General features: G+C 47.6%; 1 long non-coding RNA gene across 1 annotated transcript in view; it reads right to left on the bottom strand.

Annotated features, from left to right (window-relative positions):
- Positions 1–15,795, bottom strand: part of LOC144499210 (uncharacterized) — a 313,266-nt gene that overhangs the window by 52,344 nt on the left and 245,127 nt on the right. The window lies entirely within an intron of this gene.

The raw sequence follows: 15,795 nt of genomic DNA, 5'->3' as shown, positions 1-15,795 counted from the left end.
CAAAAGGTCATGAATGTAGCCCAATCCATCACGCAAACCAGCCTCCCATCCATTGACTCTGTCCACTGCCTCAGCAAGGCAGCCAACATAATTAAGGACCACACACACCCTGGGCATTCTCTCTTCCACCTTCTTCCTTTGGAAAAAGATACAAAAGTCTGAGGACACATACCAACCGACTCAAGAACAGCTTCTTCCCTGCTGCTCTCAGACTTTTGAATGGACCTCCCTTGCATTAAGTTGATCTTTCTCTACACCCTAGCTATGACTGTAACACTACATTCTGCACTCTCTCCTTTCCTTCTCTATGACTGGTATGCTTTGTCTGTATAGCACGCAAGACACAATACTTTTCACTGTATGTTAATACATGTGACAATAATGAATCAAATCATATCAAAAAGATGTGAGAATGATTAGTTGTGTGCTGAGTTATGGTGGAGTATTATCAGTCCACTGTTAGAAATGCCTGAGTGATGATCAAAATTGAGCATTCATTCAACCATTCCTCATCACCAGATGACAATGTAGAATTTGGATTGTAGGACTCCATGTTGTGAATCATAAACATCTCTCTAATTGGTTGATATCAGATGATAAGATGTAAAAAAAAACTTTATCAGCTGATTTGGATTAGTTCTGTATGTGAAAAGCAATGTCAAACATCAACATTAACTGACATGACAACTTGTACACCTCATAGGATATACAGACAATGTATGCCTGACCAACTGTATCATGTTCCCATTCAATCCTGCTTTTTTATTTATCCATTGTTCCCAATCTCTATTGGCTCCTGTTAATTGACTTTTCCTTGTGCACCACTCCCCAAACTCCACCTCACACTCGTAAGTGCTTTCCCCGACACTTCAGGACAAATTTTCCACTTGGCTTACAGAAACCTGATCTGCACACTTCTATGGCTCGCAAACTGCATGTGTAACTTCACGCACCGCGTGTAACCTCACACACCGTGAGTAATCTCACACACTGCGTGTAACCTCACACACCGCATGTAACCTCACACACTGCGTGTAATCTCACACACCGCCTGTAACTTCACACACCATTTTTGACTTTTCGCACTGTGGTCAGATTCAGTGTAGTTTGTGAGCCACGTTGGAGTTTGTGAGGACTGTGAGTATATAGATGGGCCAGTTCGAAAATCTATTCTCAAAAAATAGTGCTCTGCTCCCAACATAGAGTCATAGATGTTTACAGCATGGAAACGGGTCCTTCGGCCCAACTTGTCCATGCCGCCTTTTTTTTTAAAACCCCTGAGCTAATCCCAATTGCCCGCATTTGGCCCATATCCCTCTATACCCATTTTACCCATGTAACTATCTAAATGCTTTTTAAAAGATAAAATTGTACCTGCCTCTACTAATACCTCTGGCAGCTTGTTCCAGGCACTCACCACCCTCTGTGTGAAAAAGTTGCCCCTCTGGAAACTTTTTGCCCCTCTGGACAACAGTTTTTAAAGGCTCACCTTCCCTTCTCCTATCCACTCCCATGTTGCTCCATGCCCTCTCAGGTCACCCATGGCACCCCATGACATCACTACATCTCCATGTATTCCCCGTAACCACACAATGAGTATGCACCATGCACAATTCTCAGATTCAATACCCGATATCAGTGGAAAATATTTTACATCCTTGGAAAAAAAACATAAACACCTTATCAGCTAGTAAAAGCTTCCATATCATTGATACTCTGAAAAATAATTGCACCATGTGAAATAAACCTTGCAATGCTTAAATTAGCCTGTATCAACAAATCAGAAACCACATCAGAGGGACATGCTATTATTGCAACCCTTTGAAACTATGATTCATTCTCAGAGGAATGGAAGACCTATTGTGCTGAAACCCATTATCATATGTTACTCAGCTAAACATTGATAATGACCATAGCTGTCCTAGCAATAGACAATTCTCTGGGAAGGAAATAACAGAAGATACTAATTTCAATTCAGAAGCAGAGTGCCCGGCAAACAAAGCCAAGTTGGCTTTTTCCAAATGTAGACTTTTTTCAAGTTTCAAATTGTAATATCAAGGAACAGCTGGTTAGATTGGGTTCAAGTGTCAGAGCCAGCTTTGGTTTAGCAGACATAGCCATTTAAATCGCAGTGGAAAAGATGACAGCAGAGGCTGACAGGAAATTGTGTGACATTTTCACTGCATTATGTTGCTTCCTCCATTGGAAAAGCATTGTAGTCCACGTGAACTATATCAAGTTCAATTTAATTTTGCCAGATCCCTATGATGAATAGCCACATTAAATACACACCTGCATAACAGTGTACCACCTTACAGTGACATCTGAAGATGTGAAAACCCTTCACATTCCCCTTTTGCAATGTGTCAGACTCCTCAACAGACTTTTAATTTTCTTCATGACCTCTCAGACCTGATGAATTTTATCGTGCTTCAGAAACCCCATGCCACTGGATAAAAATGATGTGCGGAGGAAATCTGATTCTCATCTCCTGGTTCGATGAGCAACCCAACCTCAGCAGGGCCAGGTGTGCATTTTGCATGGGGGGCATTCCCAAGCTACAAAATTTCCAGAGAAAAATTATGTGGGACCCGAATGTGGAGGAAAATCAGATATTCTCTAATAGGAAACTTTAAGTGTGGCCTGTCACATATCTAAATGCCGCTCTGCAACCCTGTTACAAATTGTCCCTTTGTGTCTTCCTATCTCTCCTCTCCCTCCAAACCTCTTCACTGCCTCCTTGAGACCAGGGTATCAGTCTCTTCTCTAATTAAGCTGCTGCTATTGGTTCACATCCTTTCTCTTTAACATCTCTGATGAGATGTTTTACTGGGTTAAAGAATCATGTGTTCTATGCTATGTTGGACAAGTTGCAAGTTTCACCGTTGCATAGCCACTCTGGTGGAGAATATGACGTGGAGATGCCGGCGTTGGACTGGGGTGAACACAGTAAGAAGTCTCACAACACCAGGTTAAAGTCCAACAAGTTTATTTGGTAGCAAATACCATTAAAATACCATTTGCTACCAAATAAACCTGTTGGACTTTAACCTGGTGTTGTGAGACTTCTTACTGTGAGAATATGACTCCATTGTTCAAACAAACTCCATTCTCCAACTTCTGTAAACTTGAGCTCATTCAAACCTCCGAACGTCCTTCCCTAAACCTCTTTATTTTGCTCATGCTGTCCTCGTTTGCTCAGGCTTCAATCTTCTGAGCCCCACCTCCATCCTTTGTTCTGACCACGAGTTATCAGGAGGAGCAGTTGGCAACACAAAGGGACGTTTTCACGCTGGAGAGACGGAGCGTCCTTGATGGTTAATGGTCCCTGTGAAACACCCATTATTCTGGTCTTTAGCAGAGATACCAGCCCTCTCTGGCTTTTCACAGAATTTCAATGAGGTTACGTTTGACCTTGTTTCCCATACACAGCTAGCCCTGCGCTGCCCCATGTTCTCACTGCTGGCTGACATTCAACTTTTGCCAAACTATTCACAGCTTGTGATTTTAATGTATCAGTCTGTCTCTTCCCGAGCCTGTATTGTGTTCTGAAAGTCACTGACAGTAGATAGTGGGTCATGAAGTTGCGTACAGTGCAGGCACTGTCTTCTGATACAGTAACATTGCATACAATATAAGATAATGCAATTTTAGTTTATCATTTATAATTTTATTATTAATTAATGTAAGACACGGTATACTGAGTGCAATATATACACATAAGTTAGTGGTCAGAGTAAGTTTTCGGCCCCTGGACTGTGCTCCATTATTTGATAAAGATCATGGCTGGCCTGACTGTGGCCTCATCTCGACTTCTCTGTCTACCCTCCTATAATCTTTGACTCCCTTGCATCTCTCCAAACATTTAGTGACCTTGCCTCCACTGCTCTCTGGGGAAAGGAACTTCACACACTAAAGACCCCGACAAAAAAAATACTCCTCATCTCTGTCTAAAATGGAAAATCGCTGATTTTAATCACAGAATAGAATCATAGAATCCCGACAGTGCAGAAGGAGGCCATTCGGCCCATTGAGTCTGCACTGATCACAATCCCACCCAGGTCCTATCCCCATAACCCCATGCATTTACCCTAGCTAGTCCCCCTGACATTAAGGGGCAATTTAGTATGGCCAATCCACCTAACCCGCACATCTTTGGAGTGTGGGAGGAAACCGGAGCACCCGGAGGAAACCCACACAGACACAGGGAGAATGTGCAGACTCCACACAGACAGTGACCCAAGATAGGAATCGAACCCGGGCCCCTGATGCTGTGAGGCAGCAGTGCTAACCACTGTGCTGCCCTGATCTGTGTCTCCTAGTTCTAGTCTCTCTCATGAGGGAAGCATATTTTCTGCATCCACTCTATACCATGGAACTTTAACAGCATTTTACAATTAGTGTCTTCCCACGACACTAAGGCATCTCACAATTATATGAAGATGGGTCACATTGGACTCGAAACGTTAACTGTTTCCCACTCCACAGATGCTGCAAAACCAAATGAGTATTTCCAGCACTTCTGCTTTAATCACAAATATACCGAATAGATTAATTTTCAATACGGTCCATTTGCGTACCCAGGTCCTTATTGAGCTTTCCTCATTGTGTGGACATAGTCAGTCCTGCAATATGTAAATATGATTGTTGGCAACTTTGTCTTCTACGCTTGCATTTGCCTGACATTCTGAAGTTGCAGTCAGTTTCAGAGGGGTAGTGGCAATGTACGCTGGCAGTTCACCATCAGCCATGCTTCCCAATACCACCAGTAAAATGTAAATCCTCAAAATATTGCTAAATTGACATTCTGGAGATTGGAAGAGTGAAGTAAAACTACAATGGAATTCCTTTTTCCAGAAAGTAAAGAATGAAAAGGAAAGCCTGTGCAATGAGACCTGGCCAAGGGGCCAGACATCCATTACTCTTAAAACAGCTGTACCCCAAAGAACACATTGTTCGATTAACAGTTCAGGCTCAGTGATCACTGTGATTAATTTCACAAAGTTTATTTACACAACGTTAAATGGTTTCAAAGATTATTAACACTTTAATTGCCTTCCAGTGGAATGACATTTTCTAACATAGGAGAAGGTTGTGAATGAATCGCTTTTTAAAAAGGCTTGTTTTACACATCCTACTGTCACTATGATGTCCATTGGTTCCGTACGATGTAATGTGGGTCACTGGGGTTGGGAATTACCTCGCTTGGCATTGTGGGTATGGTGGAAAGTTATGTTAGACATTCGGGTCATGAAAAGCATGGCGATTGGGAGACAGTTGGGGGGGGGGTGATATTTATCTCAGCATGGAGAGCATGAGGACGGCCTTTTGAACTCAGATTTCAAAAGGTCCTCTGAGGAGACGAGAGTTCACAGTTCCTCTGAGGGGCCGTGAACCACAGCGCCTTAAAAACCTGACCCAACTCCATAAAAAGTTGTGGAAGAGTTGGACCTGCCTGTCCCTGCAATGGAGTCAGCCAGGTCAGGAGCGCAGGGTGCAGAGTTCTAACAGGAACTAGCTTACACCCTTTTAAAGACAGTCCGGAAAATCAGACAGCTGGGGATTCTGGAATTGTGACCCATCACCACATTTAAAGGGCTGTCATCTCATTCATTCCAATGCAGTGCAAATCCCGGCTGAAATGTACAAAATTGAAACATTATGGGGTGATTTCCCAGTCCACCCTGCTGCTCTAGCAGTGCAATAGGCTGGGAGACATAAGCAGAGTCTGCTTCATGGGGCTCCCCGCTGGGCGCTATGGCCTCCATGTGTCTCTGGGCCCCAGATTTCCACAGTAAGAAGTCTAACAACACCAGGTTAAAGTCCAACAGGTTTATTTGGTAGCAACACCAGGTTAGGTGCCAGATCATTGACACGGATGCCATCATCTCACGCGAGAACACCATCTACCAGGTACATGGTACATACTCTTGCAACTCGGCCAACATTGTCGACCTGTTACGCTGCAGGAAAGGATGTCCCGAGGCATGGTACATTGGGGAGACCATGCAGACGCTACGACAACGGATGAATGAACACCGCTCGACAATCACCAGGCAAGACTGTTCTCTTCCTGTTGGGGAGCACTTCAGCGGTCACGGGCATTCAGTCTCTGACCTCCGGGTAAGCGTTCTCCAAGGTGGCCTTCACGACACACGACGGCGCAGAGTCGCTGAGCAGAGACTGATAGCCAAGTTCCGCACACATGAGGACGGCCTCAACCGCGATATTGGGTTCATGTCACACTATCTGTAACCCCCACAACTTGCCTGGATGTGCAAAATCTCACCAGCTGTCCTGTCTGGAGACAATACACATCTCTGTGGCCTGTGCTTAATGCTCCCTCCACTCACATTGTCTGTACCTTTAAGACTTGATTAGCTGTAAAGACTCACATTCCAATCATTATTCATGTAAATTGAGTTTGTGTCTTTGTGCCCTGTTTGTGATCAGAACTCCCACCCACCTGACGAAGGAACAGCCTGTTCCGAAAGCTGGTGGCTTTTGCTACCAATAAACCTGGTGGACTTTAACCTGGTGTTGTTAAACTTCTTACTGTGTTTACCCCAGTCCAACGCCGGCATCTCTGCATCATGACAACCCCGGATTTCCGACAGCATCAGCTCCACACCAGAAATTGGCTTTAAATATTTAAATGTTGATTTCAATCACATTAGTGGGCCCAGGACTGAAGTCTCTGGGTCCACCAGCCTCTCCCGCCCCCAGTCAGGAGTGGTTCACTCCAGCAGGATTTACAACAACTCCCCACTAGCGGGGAGCTGGTGGCCCGAACCTGCTGGAGTGAAGGGAGGCCATGGAGATCCCTCCAGGAGGTTCGGGGTGTAAGGGGGGTGCCTCCTGGGCATTGCTAGGCTGGCAGTGCCAGCCTGGTCCCCGTCACTGCCCAAGGGGCACCTTGGCACTGCCCAAAGGGCATCAGGCAGCACCAAGGGGGCAGGGCCGGCAGGGCGGGGTCTATAAGAGGCAGGGCCTGTGCACTCAAGGCCCATGGGGGGGAGAGATCATAGGGGTGGAGGTCCCACTGCCACTCTGCCTTTGGGATCAGTGACAGAGGGAGGGAGGACAGTGATCGGAGCTGGCAGTCGATGGGGGTGGGGGCAGTGGGTGTTGGCCTGTTGGGGGAGCCGGGGCTGCGGAAGAGGAGGGTCAGAGCTGTCGGTGGCAGGGGGGGTGGACATTGAGAGATTTCGGAACTGCTTGGGGGAGGTTGGGCGGAGATCAAAATGGGCCAGGGGTTTGGGGGGGTTGTCAGGGCTGGCCCAGAGAAGTCCGGGAGGCCAAGCCAGTGATTGGGGTTTGTGGGGGAGGTCGCACGGCCAGCAATCAGGAGGTCAGCAGTGCGGGGCTATTGCGCATGCTCTGATCTCGGCGCTGACAGATCGGTACATGCACAGTGGCCCACTCAGCGCTATGCTGCCGGCCTCTCCAGCGGGAATAGACCCCACCACAGCTTCATATCGAGATTCACGCCAGGGCAATCTGCGATGCACAGAGTGTGGGAGATTCATTTTGAAAATCCTGCTGAGAAAAACAGCGGGAGTTACTCCAGGTTTTATCCGAATCCGGCACTTTGAATTTTTTTGGGAGAATCCCGGACTATTACTCTGGGAGCCAATAGGCCAGCGAGAACACGGCTTAAAGATGAATATGACTTGGTGTGGCAGCAGAGTTTTGGATGAACTTTTAACTTCTGATTTTGAACTGGGATAACTGGAATTTTGGTGTCATCACTTGATACAAAAGAAGACCCGACCCAAGGCCAATCGCGCCTTTACCAACGGCCGATCTGGGCCCCGATCCGGCCCGCGCCCGAATCGGCCAGCGGGCTGATTTAAATTTATTTGCATACATTTAAATCGGCATAATGAAGCCCGCGCCCAACTTACCCAAGGATTCCCACTTTACGAGGCTCCGATCCGATCGGCGCCCACGCATTTACTGTGTTGCTGAATTCAAGTCCGATCGGGCTTCAACTCAGCAACTGAACCGCCGAATCGCCCCCGACCACCCTTCGCAGACCGCCCCCGCGAACCACCCCGGCAGCCCACACCACCCCCCGCCCCCCCGATTGGACCACCCTGGGAGGCAGGCCCCGCCAGCAGCCCACACCACCCCCCCCCCCCCGATTGGACCACCCTGGGACGCAGGCCCCGCCAGCAGCCCCCCCCCCCCCCCCCGCCCCCTGGGATCGGACCCCCCAGGTCCCCGACCTACTTTGATCGCTGGTGTCCGTCGAAAGCATCTTGCGATCCTGGATCCTGGCCTTGCTCCGGGGGTCCTGATGGGTAGGATGATGTCTCTTCACGGGGGGCGGGGGGGGGGGGGGGGGGGCGGGGGGGGGGGGGGTAGGGGGGGGATGTGATATCTCTTCCCTGAGGGGTGGGGGGGTAGGGGGGGGATGTGATATCTCTTCCCTGGGCGGGGGGGGGGGGGGGGGCGGTAGGGGGGATGTGACGTCTCTTCCCTGAGGGGGAGGGGTGGGGGAGGATGTGACGTCTCTGCCCCTGGGGGGGCAGCGCTGCCTTTGACTTTCGTGCTCGGGCGCGCTGAGTGAACTGCGCATGCGCAGGTCGGTGCTCCGACAGATGCAAATGCGCTAGGCCCCGCCCACTGGACCCATGCCGAAAAAAGGCGTATGGGGGCGCTGGAGCGCGGCTGCCGGGCGCGGGTCTGATTTACGGCCGCACCCGGCACTTAGAGCCGATTTGGTAAAATCGGCCCCATAATCCCAGTCAGACCTTGTGTAAACACAACCTTGGACCTCATACCTGAATTTCTGGAACATAATGGCCTGTACCTAACTCAAACAGCAATAGTGCGCACACAGCACGTCATTGCGCAAAGTAGCCTTTGGACCAAATATCACCCAGGAAAATACTGCTATCTATCTGCTAGACTGTAGAAAGAAGGAGACACATGGAGCTTGAAGAGTATTACGCAGCAGAGAGCTGTGCAGCACACATACTTGTTCCAGAGAAACATTCAGTTGATGAGGTGTCGTGATAGATTGCTTAACTTCTCAAATAAGTCCACATTTTTGATTGTCAAAACACTGATTCACATGGAGAACAATTAATTGCTTAGCATTAAAAACACCAGACATGCACAAACCTCTCTACTCATTGCTCCCTTTCTTGTTGCTCATGTCAATTTCCCTTCCAGTATAACAGAACTTTGTTTTTTTTTATGAGTGTCACAAGTAGGCTTACATTAACACTGCAATGAAGTTACTGTGAAAATCCCCGAGTCGCCACACTCGGCTGTAAAATTAAACAAAGCGTGTTTTCAATTGTTGCACTCTGGAACAGTCTTTCTCATGACTGTTGACAGTCCACCCTTAACAAATGGATGTGTGAATTTCATAAAGGACTGTGATTGACCATATTTTAATTAGGTATTTGCTTGAGTTTCAGGACTGCGTGGAGCTGAATACGGCCAAGTCTCATGATATGCCACAGCCATCTTAAGCAGGTTTTAAATAGTCCACTTCATAAAATTTAGAATCATTGTAATTGTCATTTCTGTCCTGGGAAAAAGCTTCCAACTGTTCACCCTATCCGTACCCCTCATAATTTTATAAACTTCTATCAGGTCGCCCTTAGCCTCCGTCTTTCCAGGGAGAACAATCCCAGTTTATTCAACCTCTCCTCATAGCTAATACCCTCCATACCAGCACCATTCTGGTAAACCTTTTCTGTACTCCCTCTAAAGCCTCCATGTCCTTCTGGTAGTGTGATGACCAGAATTGGACACAGTATTCCAAATGTGGCCTAACCAACATTGTATATAACTGCAACATAATTTGCCAACTTTTATACTCGATGCCCCGGCCGATGAAGGCAAGCGTGCCATATGCTTTCTTCACCAGCTTTTCTACCTGTGTTGCCATTTTTAAGGATCTGTGGACCTGTACTCCCAGATCTCTGTGTGTCTACGCTCCTGATGGCTCTGCCATTTATTTTATAGCGTGTCGACACACAACAGCACAGAGTCGCTGAGCAGAAACTGATAGCCAAGTTCCGCACACATGAGGACAGCCTAAACTGGGATGTTGGATTTATGTCACATTATCAGTAATCCCCACAGCTTGCCTCCTGGACTTGCAGGCAGTCCTGTCTGGAGACAATACGCATCTCTTTAACCTGTGCTTAATGCTCCCTCCACCCACATTGTCTGTATCTTTAAGATCTGGCTGGTTGTAGGGATTCGCATTCTAATCAGTATTCTGTAACTTGATTTTGTGTCTCTGCATCCTGTTTGAGAGCAGATTTCCACTCCATCTGACGAAGGAGCAGCGCTCCGAAAGATAATGGTATTTGCTACCAAATAAACCTGTTGGACTTTAACCTGGTGTTGTTAAAACTCTTACTGTGTTCACCCCAGTCCAATGCCGGCATCTCCACATCATCACAGGGAAGAGCCATGGCTGTCATAAATGCCACCATCAGAATTAGATTCACAACTTTGGAACTTTTGAAATTCTTGAAAGAACTACAGTCAGTGTCCTCCGATCCGTCAGAAAATGTGAAGGTTTAACGTATCAGCCCAGCCTCAGTTGGTAGCACATTTACCTTTGAGTTTGAAGGTTGTGAGTTTAATCCCATTCCAGAACTTGAACAGAGAAAAAAATCAAAGATTTTTGATTTGATTTACTGTTGTCGCATGTATCAATATACAGCAAAATTTATTGTTTCTTGCGTGCTATACAGACAAAGCATACTGTTCACAGAGAAGGAAACAAGAGAGTGCAGAATGTAGTGTTACAGTCATAACCAGGGTGTAGAGAAAGATCAAGTTAATGCGAGATAGGTCCATTCAAAAGTCTGACGGCAGCAGGGAAGAAGCTGTTCTTGAGTCGGTTGGTACGTGATCTCAGACTTTTGTATCTTTTTCCTGAAGGAAGAAGATGGAAGAGAGAATGTCCGGGGTCCATGGGGTCCTTAATTGGGCTGGGTGCTTTTCTGAGGCAGCGGGAAATGTAGAAAGAATCAATGGACGGGAGGCTGGTTTGCTTGATGGACTGGGCTTCGTTCATGACCTTTTGTAGTTTTTTGCGGTCTTGGGCAGAGATAACACTCCAGTATAGTACTGAGGGAGTGCTGCATTGTTGGAAGTGCTGGTTTCTAGATGCAATGTAAAAAGAACTCATGGGTCATTTTGGACAAGTGCGTCACCCCTGGTGTTCTGGCCAATGTTTGTTCCTTAAATAGCATCACAGGAACAGATTATCTGGTTAGTATCACAATGTCACGTCTCTTACATTACAAAAGTGACTACACTTCAAAAGTACTTAATTAGCTGCAGATTGCTCTGGAACATTACCAACACAAATCCTTTTTGTCGTATCTTTTGTTCCACCAAACATAGCAGCCTCGCAGAGGTACCCGTGCAAAGCCAACTGCTAGATAGTGCAGAGGATCCCAAATAGCAGTCCAAAAGGATCCTAAAACAATGAACATTTGCATGCAGCAGTCACTCTGTAGTACACAGGCTGTGTGATGGGCTGGTGAGGTACACAGAAGCAATCTAACATATACACACCCTCCAGACTCAGTCTTTAAGAGCCCCCCCTTGCAGCATTCAGGTCGCATCATCTACAGCTCTTGGTGACAGGGACACTGGGTGAGGAGCAGATCCCTGCTGTGAGCCTTCCTCACTCACACATTATCCCCTTTGCCGCTCCTCTTCGTTTTTCCCAGTGGCAGCCAAGCACAAAGGAATTCCCAATGGGCAAAGATCCAAATGTTTACAAGGCAGACTGTCACAAAGCAGAAGGTAAACCTTCATCTGGCAGTAAAAAAATAGAGTATCCAAAAATAAAACAACATATTGAGGACTTTTCCCGCAGAGTTAATTCACAATTTCTAAACCTTTGTGACGTGTACAATTTTGATTTCTCTGCAGTGACAATTAGTGTTCCTTGCAATAATGTGCAGGGGAGGTGCTAAATTGCCTCTTAGTGTCCCAAGATGTGTGTGGGGATTAGCGGGTAAAGTGTGGGGTTATGGGAATAGAGTGGGGGAGAGGGCCTGGGTCAGATGCTCTGTCAGTGAGTTGGTGCAGACTCGATGGGCCAAATGGCCTCCTTCTGCACCGTAGAGATTCTATGATTCCATGATTTTAACAGGCACATGTCCGCCTGTGGGGGAGTCTAGAACGAGGGGTCACTGTTTGAAAACAAGGGGTCGCTCATTTAAGACGGAGATGGGGAGGGATATTTTCTCTCAGAACGTTGTGAGTCTCTGGAACTCTCCTCTTCACAGGCAGTGGAAACAGAGTGAATATTTTCAAGACAAAGCGAGATAGATTATCGATAAACAATGGAGTGAAAGGTTATTGGGGTTCAGCAGGAGTGTGGGGTTGAGTTTACAATCAGATCAGCCCTGAACTTGTTGAATGGTGGGACAAGCACGATGGGCTGAGTGGCCGATTCCTGTTCCTTGTTTATATCTTTCCATGTGAGCTCGTAAATGAATGTGTCACATGACATCACCACATCATTATGGGGTGGCATGGTGGTACAGAGGTTAGCACTGCTTCCTCACAGAGCCAGGGATGCGGGTTCGATTCCCGACTTAGGTCACTGTCTGTGCGGAGCCTGCATGTTTTCCCCGTGTCTGTGTGGGTTTCCTCCAGCTGTTCCAGTTCCCTCCCACACTCCAAAGATGTGCGGGTTAGGTGGATTGGCTACGCCAAATTGCCTCTTAGTGTCAGGGGGACGAGCTAGAGTAAATGCATGGGGTTATGGGGGTAGGGGCTGGGTGAGATTGCAGTCAGTGCAGACTCAATGGGCTAAATGGCCTTTTATCTGCACTGTAAGATTCTATGATTCAATGCATTAATCTAAATATTTGGTATTTAGGTGCATTGTTCCTTCTGGCAGAGAACCAACATTAAGGACAGAGACAAGGTCCCAAAACCAGCGAGGGGAGAGAGAGGAGAGCGAGGGCAAGAGGCTGTGCTGGATTTTGAATGTTGCGGATTTCCGGCCAGACGGTTTAGGCCGTGCACGGTTCAGGCTCAGCCGGGTGGGGTGGAGACAAGTGTTGCTCAAACACAGGAGTAGGTTGGCATGCAAGCAGCAAAGGGAATAGTTGGTCTGGTGCTGCACCCTGCCAATGCAGTGTCTCGCCAAATTGTCCAGCTAAGATTCTCATTATTCTGCTCAATTGAAATTGATGCCTGGAGCATTCTAAAACAACCCGGCTTTGGGATATGCTTGGAATTGAGGCACTGCACCTGCGGAAATCGGCAGGAGGACTTCAGAACATGTCGAAATGCCAGTTCCTACACTGGCTGACCCAACCAGTCACTATGGAGAGAGATTTAGCTTATCGTGTCTGACCATTCATTAAATAAGAGGAAAGAGTAATTCCTCTGCTCTCCCAATTAGAAGGAATGTGATACGGTTATTGTTGAGTTTTGTACTGTCAGCTCACATCCACTGCCAATCCAGGACCTTCGAGACAAGGCAGCTTGTAAGCTTGTGTTGAAATTAAGGCCAGCTTTCAGAGGTGAAGGGACAGAAGTGGCCCTTATTTCTGTGTCAGCCTTGACAATGAGTGTGAGAAAGTATTTGATTAGAAGCAGGCCTCACCACTGACCCAAATCCTGTCTTGGTCAGATGAAGAATGAATAAACCCTCCATCAGGATACTGCTCAGAAACAAAGGTCCGGGGGTAAATCCTTCCCAGAAATAAGGATTTCTGAGGCCAATTATAATTCTCTCCTGCTCCAACAGTGAAACCCAACACCAAGTGGAGACCTATCTAATTTGTGTATCTCAGCAACTTGCGAGATAAATTCACCGACTTATTGCTGGGAGAGCAGGCAAGAAGGGGTGGCACAGTGGCACAGTGGTTAGCACTGTTGCCTCACAGCTCCAGGGAGCCAGGTTCGATTCTCAGCTCAGGTCATTGTCTGTGTGGAGTTTGCACGTTCTCCCCGTGTCTGTGTGGATTTCCTCCAGGTGCTCCGGATTCCTCCCACAGCCCAAAGATGTGCGGGTTAGGTGGATTGGCCATGATAAATTGACTCTTCGGGCCCAATTTGACCAAACATTCGCGCCCAAAAACGGGCGCAAAATCACGGTAAAGTCAGGCATCGGGCCTATACCGCGATCTGCACCCAAATCTGAGCAGATCGTGGCTTTACTGACACCCGATTCGGGCGCGGGTCCGGTGCGTGCCCGAACTGGGCGGCCCGACGATTTAAATGCATTTGCATGTATTTAAATCGACTAAATGAACCACGCGCCCAACCCTACCGCCAAATCCCACTTTACCACCGCGTGGCCCAATCCAGATCCGAGTTTTTAACGAGCTGCAGAATAAAAGTCCGAACTGGATTTCTATTCTGCAGGGGAATCTCCGAAGCCCATCCTCCCTGACCATCCTTCGCGGACCCCCCCCCGCTAACCACCCTGGCAGACCACCCCCACCCCCCGCGCCGGGATCGGACACCCCTGGGAGGCAGGCCCCCCCGGCAGACCACCCCCTCCCACCCCCGGGATCAGACCCCCCTGGGAGGCAGGCCCCCCTCGGCAGAGCACACCCCCCAACCTACCTCGATTGCGGGTCTCCCTCCACCATCCTTCTGACCTGCAGTCCTTCGAGAGCCTGCAGCACCTTCCTGGCCTTCCACTGGTGTCCGCTGGAGGGGGGGGGGGGGGGGGGGGGGGGGGGGGGGGGAGGAGGGGGCACGGGCTCAAATGGATCTCTGGTGGGGGGGGTGGGGAGGATGGACTTGGGAGAATCTAGCAAACTGCAAATAATGTAGCATCTTCTTTGTGCTGCCTAATTATCTATGGGAAAGGTAATTAAACTACAGTGTCCTAGTGAGCAATTAGTGACCTGTATAATACATTTGTGATCTGTAACTGGATTGTTGATGTCCCTGTAGCCATGAGCCAGGTGCTCAAATGTTCAGAGTCATGTGGTGAACTTGGAAGAATTGTCCCCGTGGTGGAACTTGGTTGTAAATAAGATTCAAGGAGATTACTAAATCTTGTTTTCATCTGAACATTGCACAGAATTAGAGGAATCCCCTCTGGAAGGTAATGTCAAAATTATCATCGCAGGAACTAAAAACCTGACAGTCAAAAATTTGGGAAAATATTTCAAAATGTATATCCCCCCATCCATATTTTGAAATATTTTCCCAAATTTTTGACTGTCAGGTTTTTAGTTCCTGCGATTATAACTTTGACATCATCTTCCAAAGGGGATTCCTCTAATTCTGTGCAATGTTCAGATGAAAACAAGATTTAGTAATCTCCTTGAATCTTATTTACAACCAAGTTCCACCACGGGGACAATTCTTCCAAGTTCAGCACAGGACTCTGAACATTTGAGCATCAACAATCCAGTTACAGATCACAAATGTATTATACAGGTCACTAATTGCTCACTAGGACACTGTAGTTTAATTACCTTTCCCATAGATAATTAGGCAGCACAAAGAAGATGCTACATTATTTGCAGTTTGCAAGATTCTCCCAAGTCCATCCTCCTCCCCCCCTGCTCTCTCTGCTGTTTTTTCTTTCGCGCCTGGGCGCGCTGCTTCGGATTTTTTTTGAACAGCGCATGCGCAGTTCAGAGCTCCGATCGGTCTTGCAGCGCTAAGCCCCGCCCACAGCGCAGTTCGGACTGGAGCCGGCAAAACGCGTATGGGCGCGCTGCAAAGAGGATTCCAGGCTCAGATCTATTTGACGCCCAGTTTTGGCACTTAGACTCAAAATGGTAAAATCAGGCCCTGAGTGTCAGGGTAAATGCA

This window comes from Mustelus asterias, chromosome 9 (genome assembly GCF_964213995.1).
Source record: "Mustelus asterias chromosome 9, sMusAst1.hap1.1, whole genome shotgun sequence".
Classification (NCBI taxonomy): Eukaryota; Metazoa; Chordata; class Chondrichthyes; order Carcharhiniformes; family Triakidae; genus Mustelus; species Mustelus asterias.
Note: the sequence above shows the minus strand (reverse complement) of the source record. Positions and strands in the feature narration are given on the sequence as shown.